We start from the raw sequence: 17,585 nt of genomic DNA, 5'->3' as shown, positions 1-17,585 counted from the left end.
TATATATAAATAAATATATATATACATATATATATATATATATATATAAATACACACATATATATATATATATATATATATTTATATATATATATATATATATATATTTATATATATATATATATATATATATGTATATATATATATATATATATGTATGTATATATATATATATATATATATTAATTTATTTATATATATATATATATATATATATATTTATCTATACCTAATTGTAATTATATATGTATGTATATACATATATAAATATATATATATATATATATATACACATATATATATATATATATATATATGTATATATATATATATGTGTGTATATATATATATATATATATACAGTGTATATATATAAATATATATATATATATATATATATAGATGTATATATATATATATATATATATGTATATATATATATATATATAGAATATATATATATATATATATATATTAGTGTGCTACTGTTATTAACACACATCTAGTATGTGTTGTTTGAGATGTTGAGTCTTGAAATAAAGTTCATCATTGTAACTTTAAAATGGTTTATTCTCTAAAAAAAAACAAGTGTTAAACATCTCCATCACAGGAGTGGAGCTGGTTTGGTCGGATGACCAATTCAGGTGTAGTATAGATATGAACTGCCTAAATTATCGATATCACAGATATCGTATGTTTAGTTGTCTCAGCATTCAAACACAATTTGTAAACTTTACATTCGTCTCTCGGAAGACACCTGCATCCGGTGACGACACAATCTTTCACACGGTATTCATTTGTGTTGATGCTTCAGAAAAATGTTACATTGCCGAGGGATGCAAAATACATCCTGTTATGATTTTATATGACTACAGCAAATCTTACGCTAGCATCTTCATCCACAATGACATATTACGTCTTGAGTTTTAAACATGTAATAATTAACTATTTCATTTATTACATTAGCTCGGCCAGCTATCTCAATTTTTTCAAAAAAATTTAACAACAAGCCAAATTATGTTTACTAATTGTGACTGGATATATATACTATTCTTTGTTTAACTTTAGCCATAAGCAAATGAGGACGAATGTCCAAATAGGCACATAAAAAAAAAATAACAACAATAATGCATATGAAAAGATATTACCAAAGCAATGCATGATAAATACAGATCACATATATGGTACATTGCCTGCAAATGATTATATGTTACCAAAAAAAAATACTTATATACATATGATTCGGTAACTTGTTAAAGAATAATTGTTACCTTTGTCAGAAACATAGATTAACACAATACGGTAACTAATATAAATATTTGTTACATTAGTAAAGATTCAATTTTAGTGCACAAACACGAATTCCTAGTACGTAAATGTACCACGGTTTTGTACATATATATATATATATATATATATATTATATAGGGCTGATATATTTTATTAGATGCCCATAGATTCTGTTATTTTTATTTTTTATTTTTTCATCTTTTTTTTTCACATTCCGGCTTATATATTTTATTAGATGCCGAGAGAAAAATTATTTATATTTTCTTAAAATGTTTTTTAAATGTATTTTTAACAATGCAATGTTCAATAATTTCTTTAATTACATATTACTAAGGTACTAACTGCTTTTCGTACACACACAATTTCCAGAGCAGTTTACTCCTTTAGCGAATGAGGTGGACACTTCAAATGGCTTTAAACTGAATTAAATAAGGAGTTTTGTCTGGACATGGCGAAACGTTCTGTTTTAGCTTCCAACTGTTCTGTAACCTACGCCAAACAAGGATGTTCACGGCAATAAATATCATCACCGTCACACTTAATCCTGCTAGTAGTATGGGGTGAAGAAATTCCTTATAAGTCGGTGACAGGTGGTCCATCTCGGTCAATTTCATCAACTGCTTGGCTACCTGTTTGTTGTATGGGAGAGGTAGTGCGGGCATTGTAGATGTCCACGTGAAGTTCGCGAAGTAGGCTCGTTCTCTGATGATAGTCCTTACCCCGGTCACCATGGAATTATGGGAAGTCCCGATACAACCATCTGCTGCAAAAAAGATTGTGCAAAGGACGTGGATCCGTCCGGGCATGATACATTGAAGCCGTCCTTGTCGTATCGTATCCACGAGCCATTATTCAGTCTGCAATTGAACTCATTATTGTCAAAGGGATAAAGCTTATCCAGACAATTTTCACTTGTATGGGAGACAGCATCGTCTAGCACCATACCTAACTAGCATGAATCCATTAAGTTTTTATGGAATTCAAATGAGTCAGCTGTACATATTTTTCTATCCATTGCGTCTGAACAGTGAGTTAATTGATTTAAGTCTTTAATGACCGTATATGTTTCCTTGTCTGGGGAAATCAATATGTGTCCTGTCAAACTAGATATTACTGGATTTGAGTGATTTGTCATGAAAGTCGGAAATGGTGATATCCTGTAAGATTGCCAGGCATCAGAAGAATCAAAGGGAATTGTAATCCTAATCTTGTTATTTTCAACGCTTACTGTAATTAGGCTGTGATAAAATTCTAACCTACGTTCGCCTAACAAAGGAATATAGCCTAGTTTATCCCTTCCGTTCTCCAGAACTATCTTTAAGTAATTTATAGGCAACAAATTGGGCGACAGTACACCTTTAGTTGCTAACGTGATTGCTTCTACATAATCTTTGGATTTCTCAATGAAATGTGCAATTCTGTTATGTATGTGATCTATCTTTGAATCATAATACGTTAACGTTGCCAACAAATCCTGTACTTCCATAATCTGAATGATATTACTTAAATGTACATTTACTAAATCCATAATTTGATTGATTGAAGCTAACTGATTCCTTAGTTCTGACATAATCAATTCATCTTCATCAGTCAAGAACCCAATTTTCTTATTTTGATTACTAATCTTAAGACTATTGGAAATTCCTAAACCTAAACTTGCAATAGACCCAAAGATGTTTAATCCCACAAAAATAAACGGATTTCGTCTTTCTTTATGTTCGTGTCCTACAGTCCATATCAAAAGGTCACAAGCCAAAGATTCTGTCTCCTAAGTCTTATTTTGCAAGTCATGAGATAGCATCTCTGCAACTTTTAGTGTCGATCCAAGCAAACTCTCTGTAGTCAAATGAAAATGTCTTCTATGCAACTCATCTAATGGGACAGAAAACCTTGAAATGGCGGTTTTTAAGCTAGTGACATCATTCTCTGGAAGAAAAATTGCTTGCATATTCACTTCTACAACTACGTTGCTCGATGTAATAAAAATGTCTTCTTGTCTTTCAACTATAGTGCTATATTTAAAATCTATACTTTTAGTTTTAGAGCTCATCCCACACGAGAAAAATGTATGAGCGAACAATATCACTCCCAACAACAAAAAATTCATATTGGAAACCTGTAACGAGAAAAATATATGTAATTACTCCTGTATTAAGAAGAAAACTTTTAATCACACAAATAAAAATTTTTCCCTCACTTCTTTCCTTCTCTTTTTTTTTTTTTTTTTTTTTTAATTTATTATGTGAGCCAATGGTACTATTCTCTCATCCGTGGGTTGGGATACGTTTTGAACTCTAAACCTATTGACAGTTAATGTTTCCAAAATGTTAAATGGGCCTTTAAACTTAGGTGTTAGTTTATAATTGAGTCCTTTACGCATATTTATCTGTATATATACATTATCACCCACGGTATATGTTTTAGTTGGCTTCGCTATTTTATCATGATTCCTTTTCATTATGATTTGTGATTCTTCTAAATTCTTTCGAAGGATATCCTATCGACTTTTGCTTGCATTTATACATTCTTTTAAAGGATTTGATAGATTAGTTGTAGGCGTTAATACGTGGAAAGGCGTTCTAACTGGGGTACCATACAATGCTTCATGCGGTGACATTTTAATTTATATATGATATGAATGATTCAGAGTACTCAGTGCCGCAGATATTGCAATATCCCAGTTGGGGTCTGATCCCCCTAGTGTTACTCTTAATATATTCAAAACCTTTCTATTTGCTCTTTCCACTAGCCCATTCGATTTTGGGTGATATATCATGGTATTTATTTTTTTGTATGCTAAGGAATTCACACAATGAGGTAAGAAAGTGATTATTAAACTCACCACCCGAGTCTAAGATTATCATGTGTGGAATTCTATGTTTACAAATGTAACACTCGTAAAACTTTAGCGCATTCAATCGCAGTTTTAGTTTTAAGCGCTATTAGTTCTGTATATCGAGTTAAAGCATCTATAATTACTAAGAGGTGCTTATTTCCTCTGTCTGACTCGTAAAATCCTGTTAACAAATCTAAATGTATTCTTTCAATGGGTTGATTGGCCACGGGATAAGCCCCTAGGCTGAGAGGTGTTTTTGTATGCCCTTTGTTTTCCTGACATGTGCGACAATTAGCTATGTGTCTTTATATACCTGTAAGCATCGTGTGCCAATAAAACAATGATTTGGCTTTCGGTGACATTAATGAGAACCCCGGGTGTCCATGTAATGGATTTGAATGCAACCAATTTAGGACAGTGGAAATAAGTGAGATTGGTACTTATACCTGGTCTTTAGTTACATGTGGTGTATTGCGGGTTTTCCTTGTCACAGTCCTACACAGAATATTATCTTTGATTATATATTTCTGCTGCTTATACTTTATTTATCCCTTTTCCTTATGATTGCCTTTCAAAGCATTTATAATTGTTTCTATTTTATGATCTTTCCTTTGCTCATTCTGTAATAATTCAGCGCTCCAGCCTAAATCTTCTTGTTCAGATATCGTTTTAACAATAGGCATGGATGTTGATATATCTATTAATTCAGCTAAAGGCTCCATACAAGATGACACGGGGTTGCGTGATAATGCATCTGCAATGATATTTGCTTTCCCAGGTAAATACCCGATTCTTGCACCAAAATCTTGAATGATCAAATGCCACTAAGTTTGTTTAGGGCTGTGGTTGAAGCCTTTAAAGAACTCGGTTAGTGGTTTATGGTCAGTAAGAACCTTAACGAGATAACCGTAAATTATGAACTTATAATGCACTAGTGAATTAACAATAGCAAGCCCTTCCTTGTCTATTACTGCATACTTACTTTCGGAAGTTTTCAATTTTCGAGAATAAAAAGCTATCGGGATAAATTGTTTCTCATATTGCTGAAGCAATACCCCTCCTACTCCTAAGTCTGAGAAATTGTTGCAATGAAGAATTCCTTACTGAAGTCAGGAAATTTTAAGATAGGAGAACTACACAGTTCATCTTTCAAGGTATTAAACGCTTGTTGATGATGCTCAGACCATATGAAATCGAAGGCTATTATTGATTAGTTGCGTATAAAACGCCTGTAATATCCACTACAACCCAGAAATTGCTGTATTCCCTTGACATTAGTAGGTATGGGAAAATTACGTATAGCCGACACCTTATCATGGACTACTTTAAGACCTTGGCTTGACACCATGAAACCCAAATATATTAAGTCTCTTTTGAAAAATTCACACTTACTAATCTTTACCCTTAAGTTATGTTATCTTAATCTCTGTAGTACTAGTTCTAGCTTATGTAGATGTTTTTCTAAGGGGTTGGAAAAGATTACAAGATCATCCATATAGGCATGCAATATATCCCCTAACAAGTCTCCAAACACTATGTTAATCATTCTTGTAAATGTTATAGGAGCACAACGTGAACCAAAAGGCATCCGTAAAAATTCATAATGTCCCCTGGCTGTGCTGAAGGCTGTGTATGGGATACTATCTTCTTCTAATGATATCTGGTGAAAGCCTTTAAGTAAGTCCAAACTGGTAAAATATTTATTCTGACCTAACAAAGACAAAATATCGTCAGTACATGGCACTGGGAATCGATCAGGGATCGTCTCCTCGTTTAGACGACGGAAGTCGACGCAGATACGCCATGTTTGATCTTTTTTTGGTACAACTATTAATGGAAAATTATAAGGGCTGTTTGATATCCTAATGACTCCTTCTTCTAGCATTTTACCTACTTCATCATTTATTTCATTCTGGAATTTCATAGGGAGTCTGTACGAGGGTATATAGATAATTTTCTGCTTGTCCTTTAACATTATTTGATGCTTGATCACATCTGTTTTTCCTAAGGATCCATCCGTAGTGGAAAAAACATCATGATATTTAGTTAAAAGTCAAAAAATTTTCTGCTGAATTTCTTCGTCTTGAATGTCTTTATTGATTTTATTTTTAATAGATTGCAAAAGTTATTCATCCGCAACTGATTGAGAGTGATTGATTTCAGCGACGGTAAGAATACGATGTTTATAAACTTCTACATCCAAGATATGTTGATTTTTGTGAATTACTAAAGTGTTATTTAAATGATTACAGACTTCAATATCACATTGTTGATGTGATCCTACTGTATAAATAGCTTGTGTGACAGACAATCCGTTAGTTTTCAAAGTGTCGGAAAGGATTAATATTTCAGATCCCGGTAATGTTTTCTTTATTTGCACTATTAAATTCGAAGGTACGTTTGGCTCGATAGATTGCGTGCAAGATGATATTACGGGTGAACGAGAATTCTGCTGGGTCGCATATATTATTTCTTTATTAGTGAGACAAGTTATTGGTTCTTCAACGTACGTTACGGTTACATTTGTCGTCTCATTTTTATCCAAAACTGACTTTAAGTTATTAGAAGACTTATAGAATTTGCCTTTGATATACACGCCATGCTTGGCAGGGGCTAATATAATGTTTTAATTTACCATAGATGGGTATCCTATAATTACAGCTGGATACATATCAATGTTTTGTACAACAACAAATGTATTGGCAAACGTGCGTTTACTGACTTTGAATTGAACATGAGTTATGCCTATGACATTTAATTCATTATTTCCTATACCCGAGAGTCTAACTCCGGATTTTTCAATCGGAAAGTTCAAAAACAACAAATGATGTGTCCTCAAATCCATGATATTACGTGGACTACCAGAGTAAAAAAATAACGTAAAGGATTTGTGTTCTAAATTTAAAGCATATAAGGTTGGTCGTAACTCATTTTGGCTTATTATTGTGTGAATTCGTTGCAAATCTACGGGAGCATGCACTGTTTTACTTAATTCGGCCGTGTGTTTCATAGGAAAATCTATTGCCTCACAATTATCTGATAAAACATTAAATTGATTATTCAATACTATTGATGTTGAAATGAATGACCTTGACCACACATCACTCTCTTCCCCACTGGAGTTAACTATGTGGGATTTGCTTTGCTCTGCACATTCTGAAAATTAGTCTGACCTTGCGACGTCTGGTTTGACGACCCAGGCTCAGCGATATTCGAAGAAGTGTTTGTTTGTTTCGGACTCTGAACTGCATTGACATTTGGTTGTTTCTTCTTATTGTTAAAATGAGGATTTTTCTTTTTATTTCCATATGGAACTGACTGTGGAATTGACTGTATTTCTGGGATTCTGTTTTGTCCTACGCGAGTAACATTTACTGTATGAATGAGTCGAACTATTATGGACAGAACAGAATTTCGTTCTGCAGTCTGTGATTAAGTGACCTTGACGTTTGCAATTATAACACGTCATTCCCATTACTTGACTATTATTAACTACGTTCACTGTTTGCGGTTCTGTTTCATTCTTTGCAAAAACTTGAATTAACACAGGGTCGAGATCTGGACACTTAACCATGTGTTTTTTTATCTGTTTATATATATCCAATTCCGTACTTGCAGGCGTTAACTTTTTATCAAAACACCGCACTAAAGAATCAGGCAACATAAGTGTCATGCAAGTTAAATACATTAATTGTAAAAAATCTTTCACGGAGATGTTATCTCTAGTAACCCAAGTGGAATTACCTAAAATATCCTGATATTCATTAAGCCTATTACCTATGAGAGCTGCTCTCTCAATAACATTAAGCCAATTCATAGTGGCTTGATTAAGTGTATTTCTTAACATTAATACTACATCCAATGCTTCTTCACCCCCATAGACTGCTCGTAACCTAACTTTGAAATCATCCCAGGTAACTGCTTCTTGAAATGAAACACCTCTTAGATACGCACTCGCATCCGCCATAGAAAAATCTATAAAACTTCTAGCTTCTTGTAATTGTACAAAAGGGTCTACGATTTGTTTGGCATTTAAATGGGCATTGACGGATGATATCCATGACTCCACATTTTGAGGCAAGAACCCATTAACCCGACCCTGAAAAGGAAGGATTGCAGACCTGGCATTTACAAGCGTCACAATCGGGAGAGGATTAATCTGTCCTACGCCACTAGGTCCAGGGGTGGGGCTCACAGTGGGCGTCATGACTGCTGTATTTCTTTTCCTATCTCTACGACCCCTTGCAATTCTATCAAAATATCTATATGAATACAGACGTCCACTGCATAAAAGCATAAGCTCTGAATGACAAAGATTATAACAAAATTCCCCAAAACAATGCTACTAATCCCAAGACATTTCCCGAGAATTTCTGAAAGAAAAAGGAATCAGCACAAAGAGAGAAAACATTCTAGATGAGAATTCGGAGTTGAACACAGTTTCCTTTAATGAAAGGAAAATAAAAGATTAGCAAACATCTCACCCCAGTAATAATCGACAAACGACTCGTGATAACTACACTTCACTGCCTAAACTGAAATGAATTTGAAAAATTGTACTTAGCTTTTATATGGTTCTGTGTGATGTTGTCACATCCTCTCTCTCTCTTGATGTTTGTTAGCGATGTTTCGTCCGAGTTTCCGTTGAATGTAGTGCTTCCTGGATATGTTTTGTAAGCGTTGAACGTCAGTCCTTGGGTTTCCTAGGATGTTGATTGAAGATCCAGTTCATCAGTTTGTATGTATAACATTCATCAAATGTTTTTAGACTTCGATGGACTATGTTACTTAGTCAAAATTGTAGATTCATTAACGTTGATTTCTTGAAGATCTTTCTCTGGTTTTTACAGCTTTATTTTTGATTTCTTGAAGATCTTCCTCTAATTCTTAGAGTATTATTATTAATTTCTTGAGGATCTTACTCTGATTCTTAGAGTTTAAGCGCTGCCACCATTTATTAGTGTGCTACTGTTATTAACACACATTGAGTATGTGTTGTTTGAGATGTTGAGTCTTGAAATAAAGTTCATCATTGTAACTTTAAAATGGTTTATTCTCTAAAAAAAACAACAGTGTTAAACATCTCCATCACAGGAGTTTAGCTGGTTTGGTTGGATGACCAATTCAGGTGAAGCATAGATATGAACTGCCTAAATCATCGATATCACAGATATCGTATGTTTAGTTGTCTCAGCATTTAAACACAACATGTAAACTTTACATTCGTCTCTCGGAAGACACCTGCATCCGGTGACGACACAATCTTTCACACGGTATGCATTTGTGTTGATGCTTCAGAAAAATGTTACATTGCCGAGGGATGCAAAATACATCCTGTTATGATTTTATATGACTACAGCAAATCTCACGCTAGCATCTTCATCCACAATGACATATTACGTCATGTGTTTTAAACATGTAATAATTAACTATTTCATTTATTACACACACACACACACACACACACACACATATATATATATATATATATATATGTTACACCCAATCTGTGAAATTGCCCCTTTCATGAAGTGGGCTAACCACTTGCCCATTTCATGAAGTGAGCAAACCACTTGCCCAGTTCATGAAATGGGCAAGTGGTTAGCCCATTTCATGAAATACGCAGTTTCATGCATGAATCTTAAAATTTGTTCCAAACTAGTTGTTAAACCAGAAATAGTTGTTTTAAAGTCTTTTATTAAGTGTTGTAATACAAACACTTTTAACATAATATAAGATGGCATTTTCAGAGTATCCTGTATAACCCCTTCAAGCTTTAGTCATGGAAGAACAAATAGCAAGTTGTGCTGCCTTGTGGTCTACTGAATATGAGAAGACTGTAATTGCCATTTTGAAGTGAGGAAAGACTGGACAGACGCTTAAAAGAGAACACTACCAAATCTTGCAAACTTTTCAGATTGCCTCCTATGATGAAATAGAAACAGTTAAAAAGAAGAATGGAAAATATATGGCAACTAAAGAATCAGTCACAGGAATTATCCAACAAGCCCACATTAACACCGACCATGGTGGCGAAAAGAAGACTTACAAGGAGGTGTGTGAACAATATGGAAATATTTCAAGATCAATTGTGTCACTATACTGTATATTGTGCATTGTGAGCGCTGTGTTGAAAAGCGTCGCAGAAAAGACACGGCAGCAGGAGTTGTAGTCAGACCACTGTCCGTAATTTACAGCTGAAGTGATCCAAGAATTACCTCACTATGGCCTGAACTCATCTTAGTAAATGGGCGTCCTCATGGCATGGATAAGCGACAATAATTGTGCTAAATGGAGTTAATGTGTCTGTTTTGTTCAAGGGGCCATGAACAGTTCATATCATGAGGCAATCAAGATGACTCCCTATCAAGCCCTCACTGGCAACAAGCCAAGATGTGGTCTTAAGTCAAATTTACCAGATGCATTCATCGGCAAAATATCGTCTGGTATTGAAGAAGAAGAACTTGAAAGGCTTATAGAAGTTCCATTTACTTGAGATTCAGCTCGGGATGACCTAATATCAGTAGACCCTGAATGTGAACGTGAACCACATCCAGTTGCAGACTCTCAGCAGTAACCTGCTATTGAACAAGAAAATATCTCAACCGAAATACTGCATCCAGCAAAACAGGCAAGAAATGAAGCTGAGTATGGTCTTCAAAAGCAAGCTCAGCGAATGTTAGCACGCAGCACTAGATCAATGCGAGCAGTTGATGTTGGAGGCAATGTGTCTGTACCGGTGTCTCAATTTGACCGTAGTAAAGGAGACCTCCTAACATAGTAGGTGTTGTATTAGCAGTTGAAGACAGTGGTTATGTGATTGGCACAAAAAGTGGAATTATCAATGGTAAACTTGCCAGAAATCAATTCGAATTTGTTCAGTACAAAGGACTTTTGCCTGAAAATATCCTCAAACAACAGTTAAGTATTCGCGAACTAGTTCGAGCAGGAAGGGTGTGTGTGGAGGCCAAGGATACCAGAGATGTCTTTGCAGGAGCAATTGCTTGCCAAAGGGGTGTTCTTGTTTGAAAGCTAGCCTTCGATGCAACATTGCTTGCCACAGCCACAAATCATGTGACAATATTGACAAATAATTACTGTAAATTTCTTTGATATGTATGACCATTGCTTACATAGACATGAAATTTGTCTATATTTTTAATGATTAAAACAGCTATTTGAAAAAAAAATTATTTTATTTCATTAAAAGTTTTTTTTCTTTCAAATTACAATAATTTGTATTAGTTTTCCTTATTTTGACCCCAATACCAAGAATTAAAATAAATAACCAGTTTGTGTATGTCCGTATTCATTACTGTTCAGTTTTAGTAATATTTCTTTCACTAAGTTGTGTTTTAAGTAGCTTGTTTCATTAAGTAAAGTCCTTTCGTGTTGGTTAGTTTCCCCCCTTCCTGCACAAATACTTTAATGGTCGTTATAACGATCGTTTATTTGAATGATATTGTATGACATTGAAGTGCAGAAAGATTTGATCTTGGAGCAGCAGAGCGAGATCATATATATAAAAAGGTTCTTTTTGTAGCAAAGATATATTTTCATGCTTCATGGCTGCCCATTTCCTGAAATGGGTAAGGGTTCATTTGCCCATTTCATGAAGTGGGCTAACCACTTGAACATTTCATGAACTGGGCAAGTGGCTTACTCACTTCATGAAATGGGCAAGTGGTTAGCCCACTTCATGAAATGGGCAATTTCACAGATTGGGTGTAACACACACATATATATATATATATATATATGCATATGTATATATATATATATATATATACAAATATATATATATATATATATACACATTTGTATATATATATATATATATGTATATATATATATATATATACATGTATATATATATATATATATATAACGGATTTTGAGCGAAGCGAAAAATCTATTTTTGGGTGAGATAGCCATGTCGTCCTGATGGAAGTTCCTATAGGGTAGCTTCCTAGGGTATATTACAACTACGGCGATATTCCCAGAGAATTTACCTTAAGGTACCAGAATTCTAACTCCTGGAGCGAGTATCCCTCGTGAAAGGGATATCGCGACATATCAGAGGACGTATTCTAGACACGTCATATGGCAATCTACGACCTGAACAGAGATTCGTCTCGTAGGAGGGAGATTGACGAGATACGAATTCGGGAAAGAAAAAGGGGAGCCGCTCCCAAGGCTTCCCTATCCCCCGATTCGTATGCGTGCCTGGCGCCAATCCTGGCGCCATCTGTATTCCTTGTAGCATACACGAGGTGCTACAGATACTGTATGTAGGGAGGGGTCCTACAGCCCTTTCATAGAAAGGCAAGGGCGGGTCCATCAGGACGACATGGCTATCTCACCCAAAAATAGATTTTTCGCTTCGCTCAAAATCCGTTTTTTGGGCTCAAGCCATGTCGTCCTGATGGAAGTGTACCAGAGCATTACTGTATCTGTGGATTCTCAGAACGTGCCGTACTCCCCGGAGATATTTATTCCCGGTCGACTAGACCTAGAGACCTAAGATGTTACCGTTATACATCTTTTCAACTAACTATAAACTATGTTAGAGCTTCCTACCCCCTACAGGGAAGAGTCCTACTAGACTCTGGAAAGTCTCGAAGAGTACATATATCTATGTATGAATACCAGGCAAGCTAATATAGTGGTCTCGCCCTATATTAAGTAAAGCATAGTTTGTATAGAACCACTGCGTCAATATATTGACCAGTAATCCGCACAATACTTGTATTGGACAAAGGTTTATATCCGCATAGGAAGAAACTAATAAAACCGCCCTCGTCCCTTTATGGGACGGAGTCCTCCCATTAGGGGACTTACATAAACCAATGCAACATAGCTTGCAAAACAGAACAATTCTATCAGAATTATCCCAGATAAGATACATAGAATTAAAATGCTCAATTATACCAATAAATTGACACAGGTGAAAGAGACGCAAGGTTCTCAAGAACAAGTTTATTGACAGATAATAAACAGACAGGTTAACAACAAATATATATATTTATATAAAAGAGGGTAACCCAAAACTTTAAGCATAAGTATGATAGTAAACAGAACTTGTTTATCTGAAAGAAAAACCATTAAACACCACTTTAATGAGATACCAAGGTATCAAGTCATAAAAAATCTGTATTACAAATCAATCACATTAGCGTTAGAAACGCTTGGCACACATGTCTGAACTTATGCAAGGTTCACCTTTGAAAGAAGGAACAGTCTATATGGGCACTTGGTGGCCTTATTTAGTTTGTAGTACAGTATGTACCTACACACTCACCCTGGACTTAATCGTCCCAATTAAGACCACTGTTCCTCGCAGAGTTAAACAGTAGGGTTAACTACACGACCCACTGCTACCACAGATCTCTTAAGTTCCTCTACTTGCTTCGCATAGTGGCGAAAGAACACCCTGGAAGACTTCCAGCCCGTGTATGAACGGAGATGTTCAAAATCCATACAATTAAAGAAATTTAGGGATGAGGCAACTTTCCTCGGATCGTGACCTGCGGGTGTACTGTCAGGATCCGCTCTGCGAATAAAATATGTGATTTTCGCTCTGAGTTGATTCAGAGATAAATTTGAGCCTGATGTTTCTCCCCTGAATAGTTGACTACCCTTGAAGTCTGAAGTTCTACGAAGATAGACCTTTAGGCATTCTACTGGACATAGAGATGCATCTTCTTTCAGAGGGCAGATTCTCCAGGGACCCCACCTGTTGGTGGGTAACTCATTCTTGGCGAGAAACGTAGGATCCGGAAACAGGTTCAGCTCCCCCCCCATCCAGGAACTGAACACGACCTGCCTCTCTCGAGAGGGCTACGATCTCACTAACCCTGGCCCCGGACGCGAGTGCAAATAGGAAAATAACTTTTTGCGTTAAATCCTTTAACGCACATTCTTCATTGCTCAACAAGGAGGCGAAATGAAGAACTTTGTCTAAAGACCATGAGATGGGCTTTGGAGGTGCTGAAGGTCTGAGCCTAGCGCAGGCTTTCGGAACTTTATTAAAGATCTCGTTACCTAGGTCGATCTGGAAGGCAAATAAAATGGGGTCTCATCAAAGCCGATTTACACACTGAAATCGTGTTAGCTGCCAATCCTTGGCCATGGAGGTGGATGAAGAAAGATAAGCAGAAATCTGTTGAGATCTCCTGCGGATTCTTTGCCTTTACAAAGGCCACCCATTTTCTCCAAGATGACTCATATTGCCTTCTAGTCGATTTGCACTTGTATTCCTCTAGGAAGTCTATGCTGGCTTTCGAAATCCCGAAGCGCTTTCTCACCGCTAGGGCGAGAAAATCATGAGCTGCCGGGTCTGGGTTTTCTGTAATGAAGCGCAGACAGTCGACTTCTGGACTCGCTGGGTCAGAACTGGATGTGGTAGCGGCACGAACTTCATCTGTAGTTCCAACGCCAAGGGGAACCACATACTGTTCGCCCACTTGTGGGCCACTATTGCCGCTACCCCCTTGAAGGATCTCAGTTTGTTGAGGACCCTCAACAGAAGGTTGTGAGGAGGGAACAGATAAATCCTGGACCATCTGTTCCAGTCGAGGGACATTGCGTCCACTGCTTCCGCTAAGGGGTCCTCGTACGGGGACACGTACAGGGGCAACTTCTTGTTGTCTTTCGTCGCAAAGAGATCTATTTGCAGTTCTGGGACTTGATTCAGAATGAAGGAAAATGATCCTGCGTCTAAGGACCATTCCGACTCTATCGGTGTGAACCTGGATAGAGCGTCCGCTGTCACATTGCGGACTCCTTGAAGGTGAACTGCTGACAGGTACCACTTCTTCTTTTCCGCCAATCGGAAAATGGCTAACATCACTTGGTTGAGAGGTGGTGACCTCGACCCTCGTCGATTCAAGCATCTCACAACCACCTCGCTGTCTGTCACCAATCTTATGTGGATCGAGTGACGCGGGGAGACTTTCTTTAAGGTAAGGAGCACTGCCATAGCTTCTAGAAAGTTTATATGAAAGGTCCTGAATAGCTTGGACCAAGTCCCCTGGACTTTTTTCCGATGAGAGTGACCTCCCCATCCCTCCTTTGAGGCGTCTGAGTGAATCGTCATCGACGGGGGAGGTGGCTGAAGAAGAACCGACTTCTTTAGATGTCTGGCTTGGGACCAAGGTCTGAGAAGAGTACGTAGCCGAGGCGGCACTGGTCTTCTCAGGTCTCTTCGCGCGTTTGATGCATACCTTCTCCAAACTCCGGTTGCATCCTTTAGCTGTGCTCTTAGCGCTGGGTCTGTCACTGAAGCAAACTGGAGAGAGCCTAGTACCCTCTCCTGTTCGCGTCTTGATATCCTTTCGGAATCTAGAAGTCTCTTGACAGAGCCCGCTATCTCCTTCCTTTTCTTCATTGGGATGGAGAAACTGTGTGACAAAAGGTCCCAGTGGATTCCCAGCCACTGGAACTTTTGGGATGGAGAAAGTCGAGACTTTTTCTTGTTGATCTTGAAGCCTAGGTACTCTAGGAACTGGATCACCTGACTGGAAGCTTGCAAGCATTCGGTCTCGGATGCTGCCCACACCAGCCAGTCGTCCAGGTAGGCTACTACCTGAATTCCCTTTAGGCGTAATTGTTTGAGAGCTGCGCTCGCAAGCTTCGTGAAAATCCTTGGGGCTATGTTTAGCCCGAATGGCATGGCTCTGAAGGCGTACAGTTTCCGTTGTAGCCTGAACCCTAGGTAGGGGAGAGTCGACGGCTGATTGGAATGTGCCAATAGGCGTCTGACAAGTCTATAGAGACTGAGTATGCCCTCTTGGGCAGTAAGGTCCTTATGTGTTGCAGTGTTAGCATCTTGAATTTGCAATTCACTATGAACTTGTTGAGTGGTGACAAGTCCAGAATGACTCTGAGCTTTTCCGAGTCTTTCTTGGGAACACAAAACAGCCTCCCTTGGAATTTGATGGACTTCACCTTTCGGATCACATTTTTCTCCAACAGTTCTTGAACGTACTCCTCCAAAATGGGGGTGGAGTGTTGGAAAAACCGAAGGCATGGGGGTGGAGTGCTGTACCAGCTCCAACCCAGTCCATTCTTGAGTAGGCTTTGGGCCCAGGGATCGAAGGTCCAGCGATCCCAAAATTTCATCAGTCTCCCTCCTACCGGTATCATTTCACTTGGACTGCCGTCCTGAGGTCTTGCCTCCCTGACCACGACCACCTCTGAATCCCCTTCCCCTTGAGGGGCGCCTAGACGAGCCTCTGGCTGCTCCTCTAGGTTTTGCACGAAAGGAAGAAGACTGTCCTTCGAACTTTGGGGTGAATGTGGTTGACTGACCTGGCACAGCCTGGGGTACCCACTGAAAGGCAGTCGGGGTTTGTGCCACCATCTGGGGCACTGGAGGCAAAGGCAATTGCAGTTGCTGTTGCTGTCTATAAGGCTTGGCTGGCCAAAATGGTAGCCTAGTCTTCATATTCTTCCTCTTTGGTTGAGGACCCTCATCCGGGGAAGATTTTCTTTTGATAGCCAGGCCCCACTTCTGGAGAAGATTTCTATTCTCCACGGCGGCCTTATCAACAACCTCTTTGACCACATCGGTAGGGAAAAGGTCTTTTCCCCAAATGTTGGAGGAGATTAACTTCCTTGGCTCGTGTCTCACCGAAGCCCCGGTGAACATGAACTCCCTGCAAGCTCTCCTTGCCTTGACGAAGCTATAAAGGTCCTTCGTCACTGTGGCTAAGTGAGACTTAGCCACTACCATGAACATTTCATGGACCTTGGGGTCACTTGCCATCGTCTCGAGAGTAGTCTGATGAGACATTGAGGCAGCCAGTCTTTCTTTTGTCTCGAACTCTCTTCGTAAAAGAGATTCGGACAGCTTGGGGAGGTCCTCGCCGAATTGCCGTCCGGCAATATCAGCCTCCAACTTTCCCACTGAGAATGTCAGATGGACATCCTTCCAGTCTTTGTGGTCCATAGGTAGAGCCAGCGACAAGGGTTTACACTCCTCCAGGGAGGGGCAAGGCTTGCCGGCCTCGACTGCCTTTAGGACAGCCGCAAACCCTTTCTGTAGAAAGGGGAAGGCTCTATCAGGAGAGGACACAAACGAAGGGAGCTTCTTGCTCAATGCAGCTACCTTCGAATTCGAGAAGCCCCTCTCTTTCATCGAGGATGAAAGTAGGGCTTGAGCCTTAGCGTGGTCCATAACAATGACCTCCTTCGGCTCTGTCTCCTCCCTTGAAGCTGGTTCTTTTCTCAGCCGGACATAGCAGTCCGGATATGATGCCTTGCTGGGCCAGAATTCTACCTCCTCTAGGGGAACTGAACCCAGCTTATCCGAGATGACGATCTTTCCAGTCGTCATCGGCATGTGCTCAGCATACCTCCATGGGTTAGCATCTGAGCATATGGGAAGGTCTTTCACATTGAGCCTTTTCCGGGGCCCATGTGATTCTGCCAGGGACTGCATACGCAGTTCCATTGC

This window comes from Palaemon carinicauda, chromosome 8 (assembly GCF_036898095.1).
Source record: "Palaemon carinicauda isolate YSFRI2023 chromosome 8, ASM3689809v2, whole genome shotgun sequence".
NCBI lineage: Eukaryota > Metazoa > Arthropoda > Malacostraca > Decapoda > Palaemonidae > Palaemon > Palaemon carinicauda.
The sequence above is the reverse complement of the archived record's forward strand: the minus strand, read 5'-3'. Positions refer to the sequence as shown.